This window comes from Heliconius melpomene, chromosome 12 (assembly GCF_056956725.1).
Source record: "Heliconius melpomene rosina isolate 202511_hmr_F chromosome 12, ASM5695672v1, whole genome shotgun sequence".
Classification (NCBI taxonomy): domain Eukaryota; kingdom Metazoa; phylum Arthropoda; class Insecta; order Lepidoptera; family Nymphalidae; genus Heliconius; species Heliconius melpomene.
Window position 1 is genome coordinate 5901070 of NC_140400.1, and position 7625 is coordinate 5908694.

A 7625-nucleotide genomic window follows, 5' to 3' on the forward strand; every position below is an offset into this window, starting at 1 on the left:
GCTTTGTAAACAATAACATAAGAATATAGAGAACGTAACTTACGTAACGTACGTAGAACATGGGCCGACGACATAACGAAGTTGGCGGGAAGCGGATAGGTCCGAAAAGCTGAGGATCGAGTGTCGTGGCGAGAATTGGGAAAGGCCTATGTCCAGTAGTGGACAAAAGATGGCTGTTGATGATGATGATGATGATGATGATGATAGAGAACGATTTACTTATATGTTAATATTATGACGTGGAAGATACCATTATACTTGCAATAATATAGACACCATTTATCGCAGATATCTCCATTTAAATGGTTTCGAACAACAACAAAGAAATATACTTTTCTTTACAAAAGTTGATGCTTTTTAATTGAATAAAGATTTGTATTTTTAAAGCCTTTTATAAAATAATATTAAAATATACAAAATAATTAATTACATACATTCATTTTATTAATTAATTCATACATATTTCCACAAAGTTGTTGAAGTATAAGTTAGCGCTAAGAGAAGCAAGTTTCACACCAGGCCACGTTCGAAGTTTCCGAATCCCTTATCAATTAAACAATAGATAAGTATAATAAAGTTGAACATCGGTATTTAGCTTTTCGACTTCATTAACTATAAAGATAGACTATAGTCGAAAAGTTCATAGTACCTACGCAATTGTGGATTCAATATAAATAAAGTGTGGCCAAGTGCGAGTCGGTTTATCAGCTTTACGCTGTATTCTTCAAGTAAAAGAGTAAACAGGTAAAAGAGTAAAGTAAAAGAGTAAACCTAGTGATCAGACACTCCGTCCGCCAGTCAGCAAGAGGAAGTTAGACGAAGATTTCGTAAAAATATTGTTTTTGTAAACTCTTAGCGTTGATAATGCCACAATTGAAACACTTGTAATATATATATATATGTAGAAGCATCAGAAGGGGCCTCAAAGCGGTCTTGGCTGTCTCTATTCATTTGTGGGCGTTGTAGCAACAGAGATGTTTAAATAAAAGTCACACTTATATTTCACATAGTCTTATTACTCGTTTACATAAAAATTTTACAATAAATCTCACAAGATTAACAAAATTACAATAGATTAGGAGCCAATAGGTTAATTGGTGAACATCTTACGCCATAGCTGTCAACCAATGACGTCTGCTATTACTCGTGGCTACACCTACTACCCTATTCGGGGTTACCCGCTCCATTTTAAATATTCTTCTAATATAATCCATTACATAAATCAATTAAAATCGAAATGTAATAATTGCGAAATTATAATTAAAACTAATACATAGCATCGCGCCGTCACGGCCGTCCTGCATCGTCACACGTCCTCGTGTGCATAGGTTCAATCTGTGAACAATAAACATAGTGCTTTGCAATACGTCCCGTTCGGTCTTCCTGACCACACAATATCTTCCCTTAGTGGATGTAACAGTGAACTCATAGTGATTACAATTTTATTACAAATACTACGAAATGTTTCGTATAAGGCAAACATAACAATCTTACAAATGTCACATCCGTTAGTCAATACTACATAGGTTAACAGTCACACAGACAAGTCATTGCCACAACGGTTAGTAATTGCCACACAGGCCAGTCATTGCCACACAGGCCAGTCATTGCCACATAGGCTACTTTTTGCCACACAGGCCAGCCATTGCCACACAGGCTAGTACTTGCCACATAGGCTAGTCATTGCCACACAGGCCAGCTGCTGCCACACAGGCCAGCTGCTACCACACAGGCTACTCGTCGCCACACAGGCTACTCGTCGCCACACAGGCTACTCGTTGCCACACAGGCCACTCGTCGCCACACAGGCCACTCGTCGCCACACAGGCTACTCGTCGCCACACAGGCCACTCATCGCCACACAGGCTACTCGTCGCCACACAGGCCACTCGTCGCCACACAGGCTAGTCGTTGCCACAAGGGCTAGTCGTTGCCACAAAGGCTAGTCGTTGCCCCAAAGTCTAGTCGTTGCCACAAGGGCTAGTCGTTGCCACAAAGGCTAGTTTTTCTTTTTTTTTGTTTTTTTTTTTTTTTTGTTTGTTTTGTTTGTCTTAGCTTTGTTTGTTTGTCTTAGCCACACAGGCTACTACAGGGTAAAAGGGGTATGTAACTATTTAACATGGCCGTCATCGGCACATTCTGACTTTATTTTGTTGCTTGCAATCTCCCGCACTACTACGTGCTACTAGAATTGAAAGCCAAATACTACGGGCTTACGGGCTCTTTTAAGAGTCTTTAAAATTTTGGGTCAAGCTTGGTTTGGTTACAGCACATAATCACCTACTTAATTCTTTAACTTTGCTTTACGTTTATCAAACTAAACCTTATCAAAGGAAGCATTAGCTTCTTTTGCTCGTGTCGATTGCTCGATAATAAGATTCAAATCAAATTCATCCGTGGCTAATTACATTAAGTTTAGAGGCATAGAAAACTAACAATTCTAAAGGACTCGCCCTGGTTATCCTACTCATAATAGCTGCGCTAATGGCTAGCTAATTGTCAGGTAGTGTATCTTGCCATGACTTATAATTATCTATCTCGACAGAGCTGACTTTATTAAAGAGCATTCGGCAACAGAGCCGAAACAAAATGAAAACTTCTCACCAGATTAATCTAAGAACTGATGCATAGCTAGTTGAATGGAGTAAACATTCACTCATCGTTCAACTCGTTCATCGCTTGCCTTGGTATCCATACTAGGGCAGCGCAGTGCAATGTGGCCGCATTCACCAAACGTGAAGCAAGTTGGAGTAATCACCTTCATATGCACACCAACTTCCTTAGACTGTCGAGATGAAGTAGTATCTGAAATCTCACAACGTAAATAAGAAATTGCTATTACAACTACTATTGCCATAACAATCACTGGATACGTGACCCGCCTTGTCACAGTTATAGCATCTCTGTGATTTTCTATTAGTGGCTTTTTCACTTCCATAGTTGGAGTAGTCTTCTCACCAATCGGATGTCCTCTTTTTCTATATTCAAATTCAAAATATTCTTTATTCAAATAGACTATTATAAGCACTTTTGAATCGTCAGGAAGACATATCAACAAAAAGCTATAACCAGTTCGGAAGGCAGTTCTGCTGAAAAGAGCCAACAAGAAACTCAACAGTTTCTCCTTTCAAAGTCAATGGTATAATTTAATTATTACATTAGCTGGCCGCTTTACTGCATGACATCCAATAGACATTATTTCCATACATGTTTATCCTCTAATTACTCTTGAACAATGTAATAAGCAGCGCCCGGCATACGCAGATAAATACTCGCCTTCTCTTGGACCACACTTAGTAATCGCCATAAATTGCAGCTGGAGTCTCAACAGTATCAAATCTGAGCTTTATAAAAGGCTTGTTCCCAGGTTTCTCCTTTTACCAGTAAAACGGTGTCATCAGCAAAAGACACAACTTTTCCAAAGTTTATAGGTAAGTTCAATATTAAAAATAGTGTTGGTCCCAATATACTTCCCCGTGGAATGCCATATTTAAACGGAAGGCTTATGCCGGTATATTCTTCTATTTTAGTATATTGCATTCTATCCGTCAGATAGCTTTCGAATAGTTTGTGTTCGTTACCCCTTACACCAATTTCACAGTCAGTTTTTTTTAACGAATTTATAATTCTTGCAACTTCAATTTCATCAGTATCAAGTAAAACGAACGACGATTTGATGTTATCTATTTGTGGTTTTCCACTGATATTGGGAGACCTTTTTTATCTTCTCGGCAAGATTTCCACCATTGCTGACGAAATATTCATTAACTATTTGAATCCTGCGAGAACTTGAGTTCCGCATTAAATCAGAAGCAATATTCTTATTGTCACCAATACTTAACTTATTTTTGAATACTTTCCATAATTTCTTATTATTTGATTTTTCTTTCACAATCCAATTTTGAATTCCAATCAATCTCGGATTTGTCAAATTCTCTCTTAGCTCTTTTTGTGCCTTGCTCATTGTAATTATCAAATCACTGCCAAAATAAGTTTTTCTTGTAAACATATGTCACACCAACTGCGAACGTCGTGGTCTGCAGCATCAGAATTAAACTTTTGTAACATTATTTTTTTAAATGTCAGATACTAATGGCTCCCGTAAAATTTTGTTTCGACATGTCAAAAATAAATTTTCAACTTCACATTTTTTTACATAATTTTACATTAATTTCACATCTTGTCAAATTTTAACACTCTGTTCTGTATTTTGTTCCTTATTCGTTGCTGGTAATCCCACTTCTGATGTAGAAGCATCAGAAGGGGCCTCAAAGCGGTCTTGGCTGTCTCTATTCATTTGTGGGCGTTGTAGCAACAGAGATAATAATAATAATAATAATAATAAACTCTTTATTTCACACCATAATACATAGCAAAATTTAAATTTACAATAGCTTAAAATAAAAAATAATAAAATGTGAAAAAGGCGGCCTTATCACTAAAAGTGATCTCTTCCAGGCAACCGAATTGTAGGAATAGATAGATAGGGGTGCGGGCATAGTGCGTGGGAAAAAATAATTATGTCAATACACGAGAATTAAAAACGATATATACAACACACAACATAAATATATATACTAGAAGTATATAAAATAAATAAATAAATAAATAGAGTATAATACATAAATATAATAAGTCATATATATAAATATTAGTAAATATATAATAATGATACACTACAATTGAAGATAATAGTTTTTTACTTTATATTTGAATGCTTTCTTAGACTTAGACTGCCTGATAGTACGTGGTAGGGCATTCCATAGTTTCGCTGCTTGCACCGTGAACGATTTACTGTAGCAACGAGTACGGCACAAAGGTATCTCCAGCTTATTATCTTTTTGGGAGCGGAGGCTTAGTGTGAGACGTGGAGTTTCAGGGTGGAAGAGGATAGAGTAGAGAAGAGAAAGAGTGTGAAGATTTCGACGGTCTTTAATAGGAAGCCAGCCAAGTCTAGTACGATACTCACTGACATGATCGAACTTTTTCAGTCCGAAAATGAATCTAATAACCAGGTTTTGGAGGCGTTCTAACTTGTTAAGTAGTTGCTGCGATAAATCCAGGTAACAGGTGTCTGCATAATCTAGGATAGGTAGCAAAAGTGAGTGGGCTAGGGTTATTTTGGTTTTGATTGGCAGAATATTTTTCCATCTTTTTAACCTACCTATAGCGCAGTACAACTTGCGGCTCAACTCAGAAACTTGAGGAGCCCAGGAGAGTTTGCTGTCCACCATGATACCTAGATTTTTGACAGTGCAACAGTATTTCAAGTTACAGGTGTCGAAGACTGTAGGAGGAAGGGAAGGAAAATATATCTTGGATAGTTGTTTAGGATTGCCGAGAATACACACTTGAGACTTTTTAGGATTTATAGATAAACCGTAAGACTTGCTCCAGGTACTAATTGTTAGCAGGTTGGAATTAATTAGACTAATAGCCCTCGCAATGTCTTGAACGTCCGTGGTTGTATAAATCTGTAAGTCATCAGCGTATAAGTGAAAAGGCAAGGATAAAAGCTTGGTGACGGAATTTATGAAGATGGAGAAAAGTAAAGGAGAAAGTACGCCACCCTGGGGAACACCAGCATTAAGGCGGCAAACAGTTGACAGTTTTTCATTTAAACGAATGTACTGCTCTCGATCATGTAGATAGGAATAAAACCATTCAGTAGCCTCTGATGAAATATTAATAGACTTTAGAACAGCTAAAAGGATTTCGAAATCTACTGTATTAAAAGCGTTCGAAAAGTCTAGGAGAGCAAGAATAGTGACTTGTTGGTTATCGATTCCATATCTTATATCATCATTGACCTTATTGAGCGCAGTGACAGTGCTGTGACCAGGGCGGAAACCAGACTGGAATGGAGATAGGATATGATTTTTGGTAAGGAAGGAGGAGAGTTGTTTATGGACTATACGTTCTAGTATTTTGGACAGGAACGGGAGGATAGATATCGGGCGATAGTCTGTAAAGGAAGTGGGGCTAGACACTTTAGGTATAGGAACAACTATCGCCTGGCACCAGATATCAGGGAAAGTATTTGAGGAAAGGGAATAGTTGAAAATATGGCACAGGATAGGAAGTACAGTCTTCATGGTTAAAAGAATCATTTTCCGACTGATTCGATCACTACCAATAGCATGTTTTGATGATGTTTAAATAAAAGTCACACTTATATTTCACATAGTCTTATTACTCGTTTACATAAAAATTTTACAATAAATCTCACAAGATTAACAAAATTACAATAGATTAGGAGCCAATAGGTTAATTGGTGAACATCTCACGCCATAGCTGTCAACCAATGACGTCTGCTATTACTCGTGGCTACACCTACTACCCTATTCGGGGTTACCCGCTCCATTTTAAATATTCTTCTAATATAATCCATTACATAAATCAATTAAAATCGAAATGTAATAATTGCGAAATTATAATTAAAACTAATACATAGCATCGCGCCGTCATATATATATATATATATATATATATATATATACTGAAATATATTTAAAACATATCTGAGAACAAAAAATATTAACTTACTTCCAGTATAATATAGCCCTAAACATTTCTAGAAGAAAAGGTAAACATTGATGTATCACTCGCTATAATTGGATCGGCTTCCATTCTTCACCTTATTACAAACGTTCATAGCCTACTATGATTGAGTATTTATTTTTAATTTCCTTTATTTTCCTTCCTCTCTTTACTTTACCTAATATGATGGCACTGAAAGTCTCTACGATATTTATGGATTCAAGTTCCACTGAAGTAAATGAATTAAAAAACTTATAAGCACCTATTTTTATCGACTGCATTCATATGAATAATAGTAGTAAACAAATACTTCAAGGTTTGAGGGTTCAACACTAGGTTCCCAGGTTCCCTCTGCCTACCCAGCTAAAAAAATTGAAAGTAGCTCAAAATATAAATGTGCAACTAAACTGTGTAAATAAATCAGCGAACCGACCAGGACTAGCTTAAAAAGGAATTTGCGCGAGATAGAAGTATGAGCTAGAGATATAACTGGTAAATCTCTATAGTCTGATAATAAATCCCGGCTTATCTAGTACTAACATTAATTCATTTCTAAAACGTAAGTCCGAGGCGGTACTATTATTATTATGAATTTTGATCAGATAAATGGAACTTCTCGCTGAATTCCGCACACAGCAGGGTAAGCAGAGAGCTATTGTGTTTAGACACTTCGTTCTCCACTTTACCCCGAATTTTGGAAACAATGCGAGTTGAGTGGCTGAACTCAAAGTCGCGCTTTGCCTCAGCACTTGGGCGAAAAAATGGAAATATAAATTTGAATAAATATTTCACTTCCTCAAGTAGAATTCGAACCTACAACCAGTAGCATTTACAATCACACTTCGTGCACTGGCCTCCATAGATGGAGATGTAATGGAGATGTGATGTAAAAATAAAATTAATTGGTATTTATCAGGCTACCCTCAATGTAGACCGCATCATTACATGACCGCATTAAGCTTGGTATGGTCAAATGCAAACCTATTTCAGTAAAAAAAACCTGTTAAGTGCGAGTCGGACTCGCCTAATGAGGCTTACCTTACCAATCTCAGGATTATAGGTCAACTCACTGAAATTCACTCATT

General features: G+C 36.9%; 1 long non-coding RNA gene across 1 annotated transcript; it reads right to left on the minus strand.

The window, feature by feature from the left end:
• Positions 1 to 995: 995 nt before the first annotated feature.
• Positions 996 to 4316, minus strand: LOC146533605 (uncharacterized). Its single transcript, XR_014878561.1, has 2 exons — positions 3070 to 4316; positions 996 to 2978 (listed from the first exon to the last, which is right to left on the minus strand). It is a non-coding gene; the product is annotated as an uncharacterized LOC146533605 (long non-coding RNA).
• Positions 4317 to 7625: the final 3309 nt, after the last annotated feature.